The sequence below is a fragment of the Hylobates moloch genome, unplaced genomic scaffold (assembly GCF_009828535.3).
Source record: "Hylobates moloch isolate HMO894 unplaced genomic scaffold, HMol_V3 SCAFFOLD_20, whole genome shotgun sequence".
NCBI classification, from domain to species: Eukaryota; Metazoa; Chordata; class Mammalia; order Primates; family Hylobatidae; genus Hylobates; species Hylobates moloch.
Genome location: NW_026652295.1, coordinates 903,857 through 920,410, shown reverse-complemented (window position 1 = coordinate 920,410; position 16,554 = coordinate 903,857). Strand labels below are relative to the sequence as shown.

Genomic DNA, 16,554 nt, shown 5'->3' with positions numbered 1-16,554 from the left:
GTTAAACATAGATTTACCATATGACACAGCAATTCCGCTCTTAAGTATCTATCTACACAAGAGAAATGAAAATATATGACACATATGTCTACACAAAGACCTGTACGCAAACGTGCACAGCAATATTATTAGTAATAACGAAAGCGTGGAAACAACCCAAATGTCCATCAACCAGCAACTGGATCAACAAAATGTGCTATATCTACACAGTGGAAGAATGCTCAGCCACAGAAAGGAATGAAGGGCTGTTGGGTGCCATGGCTCACGCCTGTAATCCCAGCACTTTGGGAGGCTGAGGTGGGAGGATCGCTTGAACTCAGGAGTTGGAGCCCAGCCTGCGCAACATAGCAAGACCTTGTCTCTACTAAAAATAAATAATTGATGATCATAATAAGAATAAATCAGCCAGGCACGGTGGCACTTGTCTGTAGTCCCAGCTACTCGAGAGAATGAGGTAGAAGGATGGCTTGAGGTTGGGAGATTGAGGTCACAGTGAGCTATGATGGCACGCTGCATTCCAGCCTAGGCAACAGAGTGAGATTCTGTCTCAAAAAAAAAAAAAATAGTTAACATATGTGATGCTGAGTGAAAGAAACCAGCTTCAAAATACCACATATTGCATGATTCCATGTTATGTAATTTCCAGAAAAGGCAAGTATGTAGAGGGGAAAGCGGGTGGGTGGTGGTGGTTGTGCTTGGAGTGGGAGTGGGCAGTGGCTGCTCATGGCAGGAGGCTTCTTTTGGGGTGATGGAAATGTTTTAAAATGAGCTTGTGATGGTGGCGCACAACTCTAAAAACTTACTGCAAACAAGCCAATTGTATATTTAAAAGGAAATTCTGTGGTATATGAATTATACCTCAATGAAGTTATACACACACACACACACACACACACACACGAACTTCCCCATTCCAAACCATGTCACCAACCTGCCTTTTCCTCTTTCCTTCCTGGCTTGCGTTTGTTCTGCAGAGCCCACTTAGTAAGGAGCATCCTGGGTTCTGTTCATGCAGACACGTTCAGACATCTTTGATTCTGGAGGAATTCCCTCAAGTCACACTTTTCTAGAGAATATCACAGATGCCACATGACCAGTTTGGCTTATTTTAAAACGCATTTCAGAAGCATTAAGACCAAAAAACACTCTGCAGAAGAACCTCGGCTAGCAAGCCCCTCCCAGTCGCCTTTTGGAATTCGCCTCTTAGTGAGACACCAGTGTGTCTGTAGGTGTGGCAGTAATGGAATGTGAGGAGCACAACCGAACAAGTCACTAAATGTCAATGAACCAGCTCACTGCTGCTTCTGGAGAAAAGCCCATGACATTTTCCAGGTAAAAACATTGGGTTTAACTGGTAGGCTGTAAAGAAGATGCAGCATGTGGAGGAGCCTGAGGCTGTTGGGTGAGAATGAGGGGGTTCCACATGCACCGACAAGGATGCAGAGCCTCATTAGGTCACCACACAAAGGGCTGGGAAGCAGCTCAAAACACATGACAATGGCGCAAACACATACATGGTGTCTGTGCGTGTGGGTGTGTGTTTACACAGGGCACACCAAGCTGCCCACAGTAATTTTGTGTGAGGGAGGGGAATGAAATTGGTTGAGGGGCCGGGCACGGTGGCTCACGCCTGTAATCCCAGCACTTTGGGAAGCCGAGGCGAGCGGATCACAAGGTCAGGAGATCAAGACCATCCTGGCTAACACAGTGAAACCCCGTCTCTACTAAAAAATACAAAAAATTAGCCGGGCGTGGTGACGGGCGCCTGTAGTCCCAGCTACTCGGGAGGCTGAGGCAGGAGAACCCGGGAGGCGGAGCTTGCAGTGAGCAGAGATCGCGCCACTGCACTGCAGCCTGGGCGACAGAGCAAGACTCTGTTTCAAAAAAAAAAAAAAAAAAATTGGTTGAGGAAGGGGCAGGGCAGGGTCTTTTGTTTATTTAGCATGGACATTTCTGGATTGACTTTTAAAAACGAACATGTATGAATGTGGTAAATAAAAGAACGGAGAGCAGGTGTGATGGAGGGGTGACCAAGTTGTCTGGTTGTGTCCTGCACTCTTTAACGCCTTAAGAAATGGTACAGATGTACGTCCCAGTACAGGGGTGGAGAACATCACCTAGGTCTGCCCGAGTACTTAGCACCACATTTTTTTTAAGACATTTTGTCAGCCAGGCTGGAGTGCAGTGGCATGATCATGGCTCACTACAGCCTGAAACTCCTGGGCTCAAACGACCCTCCCACTTCAGCCTCCCAAGTAGCTGGAACTACAGGCATGCACCACCATGCCTGGCCAAGTTTAAATTTAAAAAAATATTTCTTTGTAGTGACAAGATCTCACTATGTTGCCCAGGCTGGTCTTGAACTCCTGGCCTCAAGTGATCCTCCCACCTCGGCCTCCTAAAGTGCTGGGATTTTAGCTGTTAGCCACCACCCCTGGCCAGCACCACATTTTGGTACACCAGCCACACAGTAATGAGCCTGGTCTGTGCAGCTGCTCATTGGACATTGGAGGTTAATCAGGACCCATCTGGCTAATGAAACACTTCATTGCACTTGCTGCCCCCTGGCTTATGAACATTTTCCATCATAGCTAAGATTGGATTAATACAATGTGAAACAAGGTGACAGTTTATCCTGGAAAGACACACAATATTAAAAATCCACATGATGGGCTGAGCCTGCCTGATTGCTTTAAAAGGTGGATTTATTTCTTTTATCCTGAAAGGAGTTGTGTCCACAAGCATGAGTGCCAGCCCTTCCATTTGTAACCTCTCCTTCGTTTTTAGAAAACTATAGTAGTTTTAAGATGGTTTTGCCCCAGGCGAAAACCTCTTCATCAACACTTCGTATTCACCACATGACTTTTCTGTGGTGTATACATCAAGAGAAAACTACTGGATGGCTTCTTCTGTTTGTCTGTGTTCCAGGGTCTAATGCGGCCGAAGGTGGCACATCTCAGCTCCTGGTGGATATGAAATATTTTCCATCCTGAAAGGTCCGATTGGCTTGGAACAGAGCTCAGTAGGCTACGGTTCCTGAAGCCAAATCCAGCTCCAGCCTGTTTTTGTATGGCCTGTGAGCTAACATGGTTTTTACATTCTTAAATACTGAAAAGAAAATCAAAAGAAGAATAAATATTTTATAACATGTGAAAATGATATGAAATTCCAGTTTCAATGTCCATAGATGAAGTTTTATGGGAACACAGCCACACTCGTTCAAGCATTTGTGATAGAGACCATATGACCTGCAGAATCTAAGTATTCGTTGTCTGGACCTATCCAGAAAAAGTTTGTTCACCTTGGCCTGGTGGAATAATATTGGCATCAAGGTCTTTGGTAGTGCTCACTTGGCAGGAGTCCAAATTGAAGTTCTCCTTGAAGATTCCTGTAAATGGGCGATTGGTAGAGGGAGTCACCCTCTAGCCATCTGGGAGGCACAGGTGACTTTTCCTGAGATGAGCTGAGTGGCCCACCTGGGGCATTCAGAGTGGGAGCCCTAGGCAGGCTAGTTAGATGAAGACTGCCATCCTTCGAGCATGGTACCACACTGTGTGTCCTTATTTCTGAGACACTGTTCATTGTAACACACACCATTGATTTAGTAACAGCTTTTCTAGGAATAAAAGACACATTGCTTGTATAATGTGTATTACTTTTGAAAATGCTAATGAGAAAATATGTTCTGCTTTTTAATGTGATTGCTTCCCCACCCCCACCTGACTCCCAAGTGAGCTTCCTGGGGGCCAGGACTGCACCCTTATTTATTTTTGCAACCCAGGATTTCCCCCACAGAGCTCCAAGATGTGAGGAAACTTTGCAGAACAAAGTTTTGCAATCACTGGTGGGTTGTGGCATCAATTTAGTGAATACACTGCTGGCATTTAAAAAATAAAATAGGAAAGACAGACTAGACAGATTAGAAAAGAAAGATCAGAGTAGACTAGAACACAAAACAAAAAAACAGAAAATGCATATCCCATAGCATAAGGTTCATCTACGATGCCCTTGTTTCAGTTATGTATGTGTGTGATGGGAGGTCATGTCACCATATTTCTCACCGTGGATCGTAGTAAAACAAGTGTGCAAGTCCCTGTCTTGGTGCATGTATTTGAGCTGCGCTTGGTCACGAGATGAGATTGCACAAATTGGCATGTGTCACAGAAGCATAGAGCAGTGGGTGTCAGGCATGGCCTTCGGGTCCACACCAGGCTGATGAGGATGGCCAGCCCACCAGCAAATGCTTCCCCACAGCACCTCCCAAGGCTCTATGCTGAGCTGAGTGTGACGAAGGTCACAAATCTCTAGATGACATTATTCCTGTCCTCGGGGAGCTGACAGCCTATCAGGGAACAAAATCACACCCCAAAGCAGGAAGGAGCACGGTGAGATTTGGGGATAGATGTTGAAGGTGTTGGGTGCAGAGGAGGCAGAGACCCTGACAGCTCTGCTGTTCCACAGCTGTGATGCTCAGCCAGATCCAGAGGCCTGATCTCCAGGGTGTTCACCAGCCACGTGGCATCCTCCCAGTTTCCTGGGGCAAAGATGCAGACCAAAGCGCCATGTCAGTTCACACATGGAACATGGTCGTCTCCAGGTAGGCAGACTGGACCACACAGTGCCATTGGCCTCTTTCTCTAGAGAGGGAGGCTCAAAGGTGGAGAACACAAACAGGCTGTGGACTGCCTTGGCCCCACAAGAGTCTCAGGCCCCAGGCCCTAGAACTTCAACAGGAGAGGCGAGTTGAAGAAAAGCACCCCAAAGGAAAGGAGGAGCAGAGCAAATGTCTCCCTGAGCTGCCAGGACCCACGCGAGCAGCCTGCTGGATCGAAGCAGGGGACGGCAATGTGAGGAGTGGGGAGGACAGCAAGCTCTGCATGAGATGCCCCCCAAGGAAACACCAAGGGTCTGCCAACATCGTGCTCCAGTAAATGCCCTTCATCCTGATCCAGCCACCAGGTGAGAGGGAGGGAACCCTGACCTCCAATCCACCTCCCAATTCATTAGGGTTTCCCATAGCTGGCAACATGGCTGGAAACCGTGCTGAGGAAGATGAGATGGGGCCTGTGCTGGCCCATGGGACATACTGGGGGCAGAGGATGCAGGTGTCTACAGGATGGTTAGCAGGCGAGTGTGGCAGAGTCAGCAAGGTTCAGCACACCTGGAGAATGGGAGGAGGAAATTGAGATTTGGGGTAAAGAACAGGCCAATCAGAAACGATGCAGGAATGAGCACAGGATGCTTATTCTTCTGGACTCCACTAAAATGGGAAGCCTTCCTTGTCATCCATCCCCATCCTCCAGCAGCCTTGGGGATGGGCGGTGGCTCCCTCTTCTCCAGTGCTGCACCCTTTGCAGGTATCTGCTTGTTTACTTTCCTTTGCTATCATTACTGACCTCTGAAGGGGAAGGATCAGGTCTCCCATACTCTCATGTGCCCAGAGCCTCTGGGCCACAGCCCCTGGTGCAGAGAAGCAGCACTGAAATCAATTTTGATGAATAAATGAATGAATGAGGAAACATGGTGGGTAATTATTCAGTCATTGCTACTGTCTGAATGTTTGTGTCTCTTAAAAATTCATAAGTTGAAATTCTCACTTCCAGGGTGATGGTATTAGGAGATGGGACCTTTGGGAGGTGAGGAGGTCACGGGGTGGAGCCCTCATGGATGGGATTAGTGTCCTCATAAAGGAGCCCTAGAGAGACCCCTGGCCCCTCCTGCCACGCGAGGACACCACTAGAAGCTGCCATCTATGAAGCAGGGAACCTCACCAGACACCATCTCTGCAGATACCTTGATCTTGGACTTCCCAGGCTCTAGAGTTGCAGAACAGTGAACAATAAATTTCTGTTGTTTATAAGCCACACAGCCTATTGTTTTGGCAGCCCAAACAGACTAGGAAAATCATCTTCCGAAGGTATGAATGGTGAGCTTCAAAACATCCCCTTAGGGTTGAGAAGGGAAATTAGCTTAATCTGAACCTTGGGCATCTGGTGCAGCTACAGCAGAGAATTTCCTGTTTCAAGTGCTTTCAAAGGTGAACAGGTTCCTTAGAAAAGACTTAGAAAAGAACCTCAGGGTATCTGTCCGCTCAAAGACTTTGGGATTTTAGGCAAACTAAGAGTTTGAATCTTATCCTGGTTACTTTAATCCAAATCCAAATTTTTGGCATTGTGTTTTAGGGACTGTATCTTCTTCACGTCCGTGTTCTTTGAACAACTTAGCAGAGGGTCCAGGCACTTATAGGTTGCTCTAGGCATACATTTGTTCAAATCCACCTGGTTTAATTTCATTCCATTTTATGGCAATTAAATATAGGTCTGAGTTTTGTTTGTTAAAATGATTAGGTTTTTTTTTCAAGTGTGATTAATTGGTGTGAGTCAGCAGCTATTTAAACTCTTACTAAACAGACACATAAGAAACGAGGGACACTGTTTTCTTCCACAAAAGAACATTTAGTTCAGCTGGAATTTCAGTGACTTGAATGCAGAATGAATCCTGTGGCTCACTTCCTAGACTATTTGCCAAAGAAGATGTTGCCCTGGCCGTGATCAGGATGACACAAACTGCGGCCTTTTGCAGGAAGAACCGCCCCGGAGGCCTGTGTCTGTGGCACTGGTAGCTTCTCTCTGCAGGCAAAGACCCCATGGCTTAGTTCTTCATCAGAGTGAGAATTCATCTTCCACCTTGAGTGGAACAGAATGTCAAGGAGTGCATTAAACCCTAGATTTGGATTGATGAACCACAGATCTCAATTTTCCCTTTTCCAAAGATAGCAATGACTTCAAAGAACCAAAGACCATGATGACACTGTATTGCAGGATTTTGCATTTCAGAAAGCACGCCGACACAATTAGCTTGTTTGCCTCATGCCTTCTTTGCTGGTGTGGACTGGGCAACTATTACTATTAAGAGATGAAATTATGGAAGGTCAGAGAGGTTAAGAGAATAATTCAAGTTCGGGTAACAGGGATTGAACCCCTGGAGCCAATGATTTCACACGGACCTCCTCTCTGTGCAGCATTCTTTGCCAGCCATCCTTCCCTTCTGCTAATGGGCCAGGGCTAAGGCCATCATGATCTAGGTGTGAGGTCATTGGCAGAAGATGCAGGCAAGGACAGGTCTGTGTAGAGAGATTTCCAGTGTTGGAGGCTTTCCTCACCTTGCTGTTTCTGTTCTGAAGGACGTTCTGGAGCCTTTGATGCAGGGTGAAGTGAGGCCTTGTTCACAGTTTATTTTCATTTGTAGATGTGTAATCACCTAAAGTAGTTATGTCATGGCTACCACAGGAACGCAGTTTGTAGTATCTGAGCTTGTACATGTTCCCACAGGCAGTCCCAGTGGTCATAAGTTCCAATGCCACATGGAGTTTGTTTATATCCAAATATAGCATAATTTCACTTCACTGGAATCCACACCCCCACCTGCTAGAGGCACCTCTCCGGAAGGTGTCCAGACAAAACCAAAGGGCTTGTCGTCTGCTTTCCTGCTGTTTCTAGAATACACTCAGCTCTCAATGAACACAAACCTCATTTGGTTTAGAAAACATCCATTTGGTTTAGAAGTCAGTGTTGTTTTCAAATTGCATCTCTAGCAAACGATTTTTTTGAGGTCTAAGAAGCACTGAATAGATTGTATTAGGTTAAAAGCAATTGATTCCCAATAAATAAATTCTGCCAAGTTGTACTCAGGAGTGTGAAGCAACAGTGTTTACTGGCTCTTATCTAGGACCATCAAAACCTGTTCCTCTCCTCTCTTTCCCTCTTTCCCTGCCTTCCTTTTTCTTTCCTTCTGTCCTCATACTTGACTTTGCCTACTTGCTATTATGAGGAAAATATTAATTCCCTTTCTAATGTCTATATTCTAGCATGTCACCTCATTAAATTCTCTTGGGTGTGCCCTTTTACAATTAGTGCTACCAAGTAAATAAACTTCAAAGGGATGTGTGTACACACACAGACACATGCACTCAGAGACACACACGTTCACTTGCATGCCAAGAAGAGCCCCCATTAAAATCTATTAGCCCCCAAATGAGGAAATTCAGAGTTCTGAGCTCTGCACTAATTTTATCTCATGGTGTGGAGAGAGTTTACAAACAACTCTCAAGGTAAAATGCCATTTTTCCCTGTAAGTAAAGTTAATATTAATGCTGTGTAAAAGGAATGCGGCTCTATTTCTTTGTGAGTGGCGTTTTCTCATTGTCACTCTCCAAACCTATTCTTAGAGACCCTTAGGTGGTATTGTGCATATTCTTTTGTAGAATAATGAAATGTTTATATTACACGGTCCCATTGTAAGATCAATCCACCCCTGCTGGGGGATTCATAAACATCGTCTGCAGGTGGTCCTGGTGTGTCATCCCCCAGAAGAGGAGCTTTCATTTCAGGAAACAACCTTGCTGCGGTCCCACACAGCCCAGGACACCAGACCCAGTGCTGCAGCCCACGGCTTCCCGAAGCCCAAACAGTAACTGACGGTGTTGTCACCAATCTTGGCTGGGAAACTAGCATGTTTCAAATTCCTGCTTCTCCAAGCCTCCTGGGCATGCGCTCTGTAGCCAAGGAGAGCTGGTAATTACACGTGGCTTCTGAGGAACGATGGTCCAGGCGCTTATCTGGGAAGAGAGATTGGTCCAGACCTTCAGCCTCTGGGCCCCATTCCTCTTCTCATTCTTCAGCGTAGCAACCTGTTCTTAAAGCGGAGGCTGATTTCTGTCTGCATCCCTCAAGCGGCACCTTTGTTTAGCCACTAAGTTTTCTCAAACTGGAAATCTATATGACAAAGTATAATTTTATGGTCTCCTACGATATTTGGGTTTCCTAGAAACATTCAAGAGCTTGTTCCTTCTCACTTAGACAATATTACTGTCATCGACGTGTGTCTTCTTCTAGTTCCAGAACCGCTTCCTGAATTTAAAACGCTCTTCTGGACATTTTTTTTTTTTTTCCAGATAATGGCAAAGAAAATTGGTCCAAAGAAAGTGCAAAATTATCAGAGGGCGGTCACTACAATTCTTTTTTCTTCTGTTTTCACATCTGTTCAATCAATATCAGCTCCTGGCCTCAAGGCAGTGTGACCTAGAAGCAAGAGCCCTAGGAAGCTGGGGATCAGAGGACAGCGTCGCATGCTGCCTTTGCCTTTAACCAGGGGCACCGTCTCACAGCAAACCTTTAACTGCTCTGGGTCAGGGAGCTCCTTTGTCAACAAAACAGGTTGGTCTAAATGGGTTCTCCTGTGCTTTCCAACTCTCTACTTTCTATTATTCTGAACTTCATGCCTCATTGTAATCTGTGCGCCTCTGGTAGAGTTGGCATAAACCCAAGCATATGTTATTGGCTTAGAGAAAGCAAACATTTCTGGGTCTGTGAAATCAGGCTTTGCTTGACGAAGCTTCGAGGTGTGCGGGCTATCTTAGCACAGCACAACAAGCCATCAGCCGGCAGAAAGCTATTTCTGTAGCGGAGTGTTAAAAGACTGGTATTCTTCAGTGAAGAGTCATCTGCTGAGGGCACTGTGCTGTTTTTATTCCCTCTGGGATTTATCTGTCAACGGGCAGATGGGAGAAGAAGAAATAAACTATGGGGTTGCAAATGTCAAGGCTTTGATTCCAGTGGGGTGACTTCCAGGCCCTCTTTGAGTAGGAGATGTTGTCAGGAAGAAAATTTTGGACTCTCACTATTATTTCCTGATCTCAGAACACAAAGCCTAGCTTTTGCTGAGTCTTTGAGGAAACTCCACAAGCACTCGGCTTCTCTCTCTTGTATTTTCTGAAACCAGAAGTAGAGAGAAAGAGGCAGCTGAGCCCTACAGAACCAACCAGCTGTGAAGACCAGCAGTGAACCCAGCGTGTTTGTCATTGGTTTATGAATCTTATACGCTGTCCTCTTTGGGATACCTATTTCTCTTGGGTGTTTACATGGTCCTGGATCAAGAACCACCTTTTAACAACTCCCTTCAGACCTTGCACTCCCGCACGTTCAGAGGTCTCCTCGGCTTAGCATGGTGGCAACCCCAGCGTCCAGGTGATTCTGTTGAAGATCTGAGACCAGAGCTTGCTTCTTCCTGCCACCCAGTTTGATTGGACCTTCTCCAGACTTCCGGGTGCATTTCCAGAGCATTTACACAAGGAATTACGTAGGGGTCGTTGTGACAATGGTTGTTTGTGGCTTCTTTGTATAAACCTTCTGTACAGAAATTCTCGTTGATCAAACAGATAGGTGATCATTCACATTGCTAGATGACTTTTCTCCACCTAGGAAAGGATTCTTTATATATTTGAAGAGGAACTCCTGTCCCCACTTCTTCCTGGCTCTGCCTCGCTCTTATCTTGACTGGTCCAGACATTTGCTGGCATCCAGGGCATCAGGGAGGCTGTAAGTTTGTGTTTGATGGTAGCCGTCCTTCTTCAAACTGCTGGCTGGAAGGCAGGGGTTCCTGCTGGGCCCCAGGGAGCTAGGAGTGCAGTCTGGAGAAGTTGGCTCTCTCGTCGTGAGTCTTCCAGAAGAGAAAAGTAGAGGACAACAAGTGTCCAGGCGACAGGGCGTGACCAGGAGACACATGGCTTAGGGGAAAGAGCACTGGCATGCACATCAGGAGGCTGGACATGAATCTGCTTCTGCCACCAGTTCTCAGGGTAACTGTAGGCTAATGAAGTCCCCTCTAGGGGCTTTCTGTTTCTTCCCCTGTGAACTGAATACTGAATGATTTCTAAGGCAACTCTCAGCACAATTGATGCTTTAGCGTGAGAGAGGTGGGATTTGATGTGGGGAGGGCAGAGCTGAAACAAGCATTTGAAACTGACCTTCGGGCCGTGATCATTAGAGATCTGTTAGAAGGGAAGACAGACATCTTTAGAAATAGAATATCAACGAAGGGGAACTCTACTTGATCTATTAAACATCGTTAATGTCCATCTGGCCCCACTACTGGATCTTGACGTTTTTGAGGGCAGGGACTCAGCCTGGCTTACTCACTGCTAGGTCACTACCACTAAGAACTGCACCTGACAGGATACCCTCAATAAACAATTATTAAATGAATGAATGAGATGACCGTGGTTGCCATTGCTTCTGCTGTCAAACACAGACTCCATTTCCTGTTTTCCAGGGTCCTGCCTACCCATCTGACGACATGTCTGCTCATCACCCATGTACATCCTGTCACAGTGGGACCTGCGTGTGTTCCCCGCTCATTGTCACTTCCATGGTTTTGCTGATTCTATGCGATTCTTCCAAGCCACTCCAAGTTCCGCCTCTTCCATGAAGCCCTCCTTGATTGCTGGGCCCGGGTTGAACTTCTTATTAGTAACACCCAGGTTAGTCCTACTTAATTCTTTCCTCCAGCCAAAGTGGACTTAGCATCTCCTTGTATGTCTGGTAAAGTCAAGGTTTTCAGCCAGGGCCTGTGTATAAAGCAGAAGCAGCACAGAGTCTGGTTTGAAGCTTAGTGCTTGGGTTCAGACAGTTGTGGGTTACAATCCCTTCTATGCATGTTGCCTGGGAAAACCATTTTGTTCTCTGTGCTTGGAACTCGCCTGTAATGGGACAAAGCCATCTCACCTAGATTGTTGTTATGAGGATTGAATTAGGTGATTCTGAGAGGCATTTATGCATCTTCCCTGAGTAACCATCCATGAAAAGTAGGCATCACTGCAAAGCTCAAGGAAGAAATATGAAATTTGATTATAACCTTATTCACAGCATTGGCTCACCACCTCAGCAGTTTTTATGAAAGTAGCATCTGACCTGGCAAAGGCTGTGTCATCTTATTATCTCAGAAAGACAAATTTACAGGGTCAGATGATGGATGGCTTGTAGCTTTCTCAATGGGGTGGAAGGAAGGAGAGAAAAAGAGAGACAGGAGAGAGTACACATTTAATTCTACTTCCCCTAGGGTGATACTTCCTTTATCCCCTTCCAGAGTTCTCAAAAAGGCATTCTAGGAAGTCCTGTAAAATACGTGTTCATAAAAATCTCATAATTTCCACAAATTGTTGAGAATTTAAAAACTCGGTTGGGAGTTTGCTGTTTTAGCCTGAGACACCGGGGTCACGTTTCAGTGCTTGCAGTCTTGAGACAGTACCAGGTATCCGGGATGAAGCTGGGGAAAGAAGATGTGGTGGCCCTGCTGGCCTGCTCCTCCTCTCGAAAGACGCTTACCGGCTGCTGGCTCCATCACTGGTGTGTCACACGGCTTTAGGATTTGGAAAAACGAAGGGATTTAAAAGAAGATAGAATGGTCAGAATTTAGACAACCGTGTGCTGAAGTGCCATCTTTAGGGTGCTCATAACACGACCCTACAACATGGGAGGTGCTGGAATCATGGAAGAGGAACCTGGACTCTGTAATGTCCTTCCCCCTGGAAAATCTGCTCCAGAAATGGGGGATTGGGAGCTGTCAACATATGAGCCATCTTTTGCTCTGTTCAAGATGGTAGAGGCATTCTCAACATGCCCTCACTCTGATTCTGCCTCGCTTTTATTTTAGAATTTTCCACTGCCTCTTCTGGAATGTGCTTTTTCAACCCTCAAAACCTGTAGAGAAGAAATAAGCAGACACTGAAATGGCTTTCTGGTGTTCTCCATGCTCTCAGCTTACTGGAAAATTGAGCCTCGGGCTTGAGGCTGGACTTTTAGGGAGAGCCCTGCAATCATGGTGCTATGGCCTTGCCTTCTGCTCTCATCACCCAGGTACAGTCCTGTGGTCTTCAGAGGATGCCAGTCTCACACAGGGGGATCCTTCTCCATAGGAAAACCGAGGAACAACACAGGTTCGACGTGCAAGATGGCTAAGCACATTCAGTCATCAAGATCTTTCCTCTCAAATGCTAATGCTGCCTCGAGATGGGCTGCTGCCTGCTACCATTTCAATATCGAGTCCTTTAAGATGCCATCAGAGAGAGAGGGGAAGCGAGAGGCCAAGAAAAATGAAAGATAAGCACAAGACCAGTAGAATAAGTGGGGACATCTGTCCGTCTGTCTGTCCGTTTGTTTGTTTGTTTGAAGTGTCTTCTGCTTGACTGCAGTTACTGTTCTTCAAGTGAGGGCGAAGTGCTTCTCTTCTCTCTGATAGCTCCGCAGCTCTCTAAGTAAACTATTTGACAAATACGTCGCAACAGCGAGTGGAAACATGTCAGACGCTGCAGCATAGCCCGGGTGGTTCTGTTCTTAGCAGTATTTGCTAAGTTCCATCCATTAGAATGTTTTTAAACAATGGGATGCATGTCATCTTGATTTGACAGGATAATCCTGAGTTTATAGAATTTCATCACAGTGTGTGAAACTGGTTTTTAACTTCACTATACTGGCCCTCAGCGGTGGAGTCGACTGGGCACTGAATAGACAAATCTCCCTCCTACATATTGTCCCCAGCCTCCCAACATTTCGCCCTAAGCTCTGCCCTGCACCAACGCCAGCCTTCTTCTGGAGTTTGGCAGCTGTGGCAACTGCTGGCTGTCTCTCAACCACTTCACAATATGTATCAATGTATTCTACAAATCATTGTATTTGCCAAGCATTCTACTACTACACAGTTCTGATTCAACTGACATGTATCTTAGAGGTCAATATATTTTCTTTTTTCCTTAGCTTGGCTAGGACTCCACAGGAAACAGCTATTTGAGTGATGATATATAGGAGAAGGATAGTACTGTATTTAACTGTCTGTTAATATCAGAGAAGATGAATATTTTCCACCTCCCTGTACATAGCTATGCATAAGCTTGGTATTCATTTATGAACAATGTAACATTTTAAAAGGCACAACTGAGTTACTTACATTAAGTCAATATAAATAAATTATGTTAGTAAATTGCGAATTTTTGAAAGTTGTAATCAACATCAAAAATGAAATGTCTGTGTTGTCCAACTTAAATTATATAATGCAATTTTAACACAGTAAAAAAAATCACCTAGCGTAACAGTGAGAGTTTAAATCATTATTAGTTAGATTCTTGTCTGTATTAATTAAGAATTTCACAGACATTGTTTGTAAGGGAAAAAGATATTTTAAATAAATATTTAGAACAATTTTTGTTTTGTGATCCTTCATGCTGCCTGTTGAATGATTTAAGCAAAAAAGAATTACAAATGGTTTAAACAAAAAAGGGTTGGCAAATAAATAAACTAGAGTTGTGCTGGAGAAAAGTGCAAAACACTTGACTCATTTTAAAGATATTTTAAATAAAATATTAGTGATCATTTAAATTAATAAACAGTTCTAAGTTTAAAAAAATCAGGAAAACTTTAATTACATTGAAAATGACCAATGTGTCCTGTGTTCTACAAAAGTTTAGAAAATCCTATTTACAATTAGATGACCTTGGAGATTGAGATTTAAAAGGTGAGTTAGTTCCCAGTCTGTATTTAACATTTTTTTGGTGCAGAATCCCATTATTATTTTCTCCCTTAGAAAAAAATAAAAGCTAAGTTATGCTATGTTTAAGATAGACATGACTCTGTTTTGGTAGGTAATGGATGTCAGGAATGATTTTCTAATGGCTAGTACAATGTTTTGGGGTTCTTTATTTTTTAATATTATTTTGTAATTGACAAATAACAATTGTACAACAGCACAATGTTTGGTTGTGATTCCTACTACTGTCAAATGTTGTCTTCTGGTGACTAGACCTTCTGCTTTTCGACTGGGTTTAAGCTGGAAGCCCTAAAGCCACTGCAGGGTCAAGTGTCCCCAGTGCAGTGATGGTCACAGGGCCACCACTACCCACTGAAAGCTGGGAGAGGACAGCCCTGGCGGGGTCAAGGAGCTTGCAGTTGGTGTCCCATCCCCTCTCCTAGAGAGATGCCTGAGACCCGGTTTTACCTATGAGTCTGGCCTCAGGACAGGAAAGACGGGGACACGCACAGCTGAGGCAAGAGCCATGATGGGGCATCTGCTGTCAGCCACATCCACCCCAAAGGGAAGCATGCCCTTGCCCCAGAGGTGAGGACACGGAGATCCAGAGGTGGCGCCAGTGCCCTTCATTGGGGCCACACCACAGGGCCTTTCCTTCCTTTGTCAACTCTGCTCTGTGGGCCAGGGGAGCTCACTCAGCCTCACTCTCTTTAAACCTTTCCTGCCAACCCAGAATCTGCCTCTGCTCATCCTTGCTACCCTAGAGTGGGCTTTACTCTTACTCAGAGGCTACAAAAATACTTAGTCACTTCCAGCATGACAGAAGGAGGAGGCTGACAAATCATCTTCCCTAAAAGCAACTATTACGCCGGACAAAACTGTCAAAATAATCATTACGGCACTCCCGAAAATGGCCAAGTCTCTGGCTCAGCTCTGCCGGTGAAGGCGGTCAGCCCAGACGGGGCAGGCGCTGCAGAGGGGCCTGCTGATTCTGAGTGTGGTCGGTGAAAGTGGTGGTCCTGGGGGCAAGCAGACATGGAAGGTGGCAGCTCCACCACCTGGGGCCGTGGTCAGTCACATTCGGGCAAGCAGCAGGCTGATGGGCCCGCCCTCCCTTCCTTCCTTCCTTCCTTCCTTCCTTTTTTCCTTCCTTCCTTGTTTCCTTCCTTCTTTACTTCCTTTTTTCCTTCCTTCCTCCTTTCTTCCTTCCTCCCTCCCTTTACATTATAGGAGTTAAGAGTAAACCATACTCTGGGCAACCATCACCCCAAAAGGGAGACAACCAGACATTCTGTGCCTCCCAATGAAAGTCCACATTCAACGCCACCTATGAAGGATTCTTACCAAAGACAACGAAACTGAACTCAGGCAACCCTCCAGAAATAACTACGAATTTGCAGAAAATAAAAGGGATAGAAGAACACAAAGATGCAATCAGCAAAATTCAGACAGGACAAGCAACATTTTCTTCAAGAAGAAGAAGAAAATTCAAGAGTCTGGAAGAGACGTAGAGTAAACAAGTAGAGTGAGCAACTTAAGGGATGCACGAATTCAGAGCAAAGTGTAGACCTCGTTGGGACCCCAGTTCAGGCAAGCAAATCTTAAAATGTTCATGAGACTGCTGGAGGAAGGCAGACACAGATAGGATAGGTGCTGACGTTAAAGAAATCTTAGTTTTCGGTGTCTGGTGATGGTATTGTGGTTATTTTTAAAAGGGAGTCCTCCATATTTTTTAAATTACAGATTAACCTGATTTTCCAAATGTGCTTCAAAATAATTCACAGAAGTAAGTGAGCTCAGGAATACAAAATAATAAATTTAGCCACAAGGTGTTTATTGTTGAAGGTAGGTGATGGGCACGTGGGAATTTTTAATATAATTTTCTGTATTTTTATTCCTGTTAGGAACTTTCCATAATAGAAATTAAAAGAAGAAATGAGGTAGGACAACTGGGATAAGCAGAAGACAAAGGTGAACTCACAGCCTCTCCTCCACAGATTCTGGAGGGCCAGGGTGAGTGTCAGTGCCCTCAGTGCCTGCTCTGAGGCTGGAGCAGCTGGCTTCACTGCCTTCCTGTCTGAGTGCAGCAAGAGGTGGAGGGAGGACAGGGGTGTACCTTCTGCAGGGGACAATGCTTTGGACACAGCAGTCGTGCAGAGTCCAGTGCCCTGTTTGGGGACAGAGGAGTGTGGGTGTCAA

General features: G+C 45.3%; 1 long non-coding RNA gene across 1 annotated transcript in view; it reads left to right on the top strand.

Moving 5' to 3' along the window:
* LOC116459922 (uncharacterized) overlaps positions 1-16,339 on the top strand; it is a 175,473-nt gene extending 159,134 nt beyond the window's left edge. Inside the window, exons 3-4 of the long non-coding RNA XR_009211368.1 lie at positions 11,110-11,317; positions 16,260-16,339. This is a non-coding gene — a long non-coding RNA (uncharacterized LOC116459922). The remainder of the gene's footprint in view (positions 1-11,109; positions 11,318-16,259) is intronic.
* Positions 16,340-16,554: the final 215 nt, after the last annotated feature.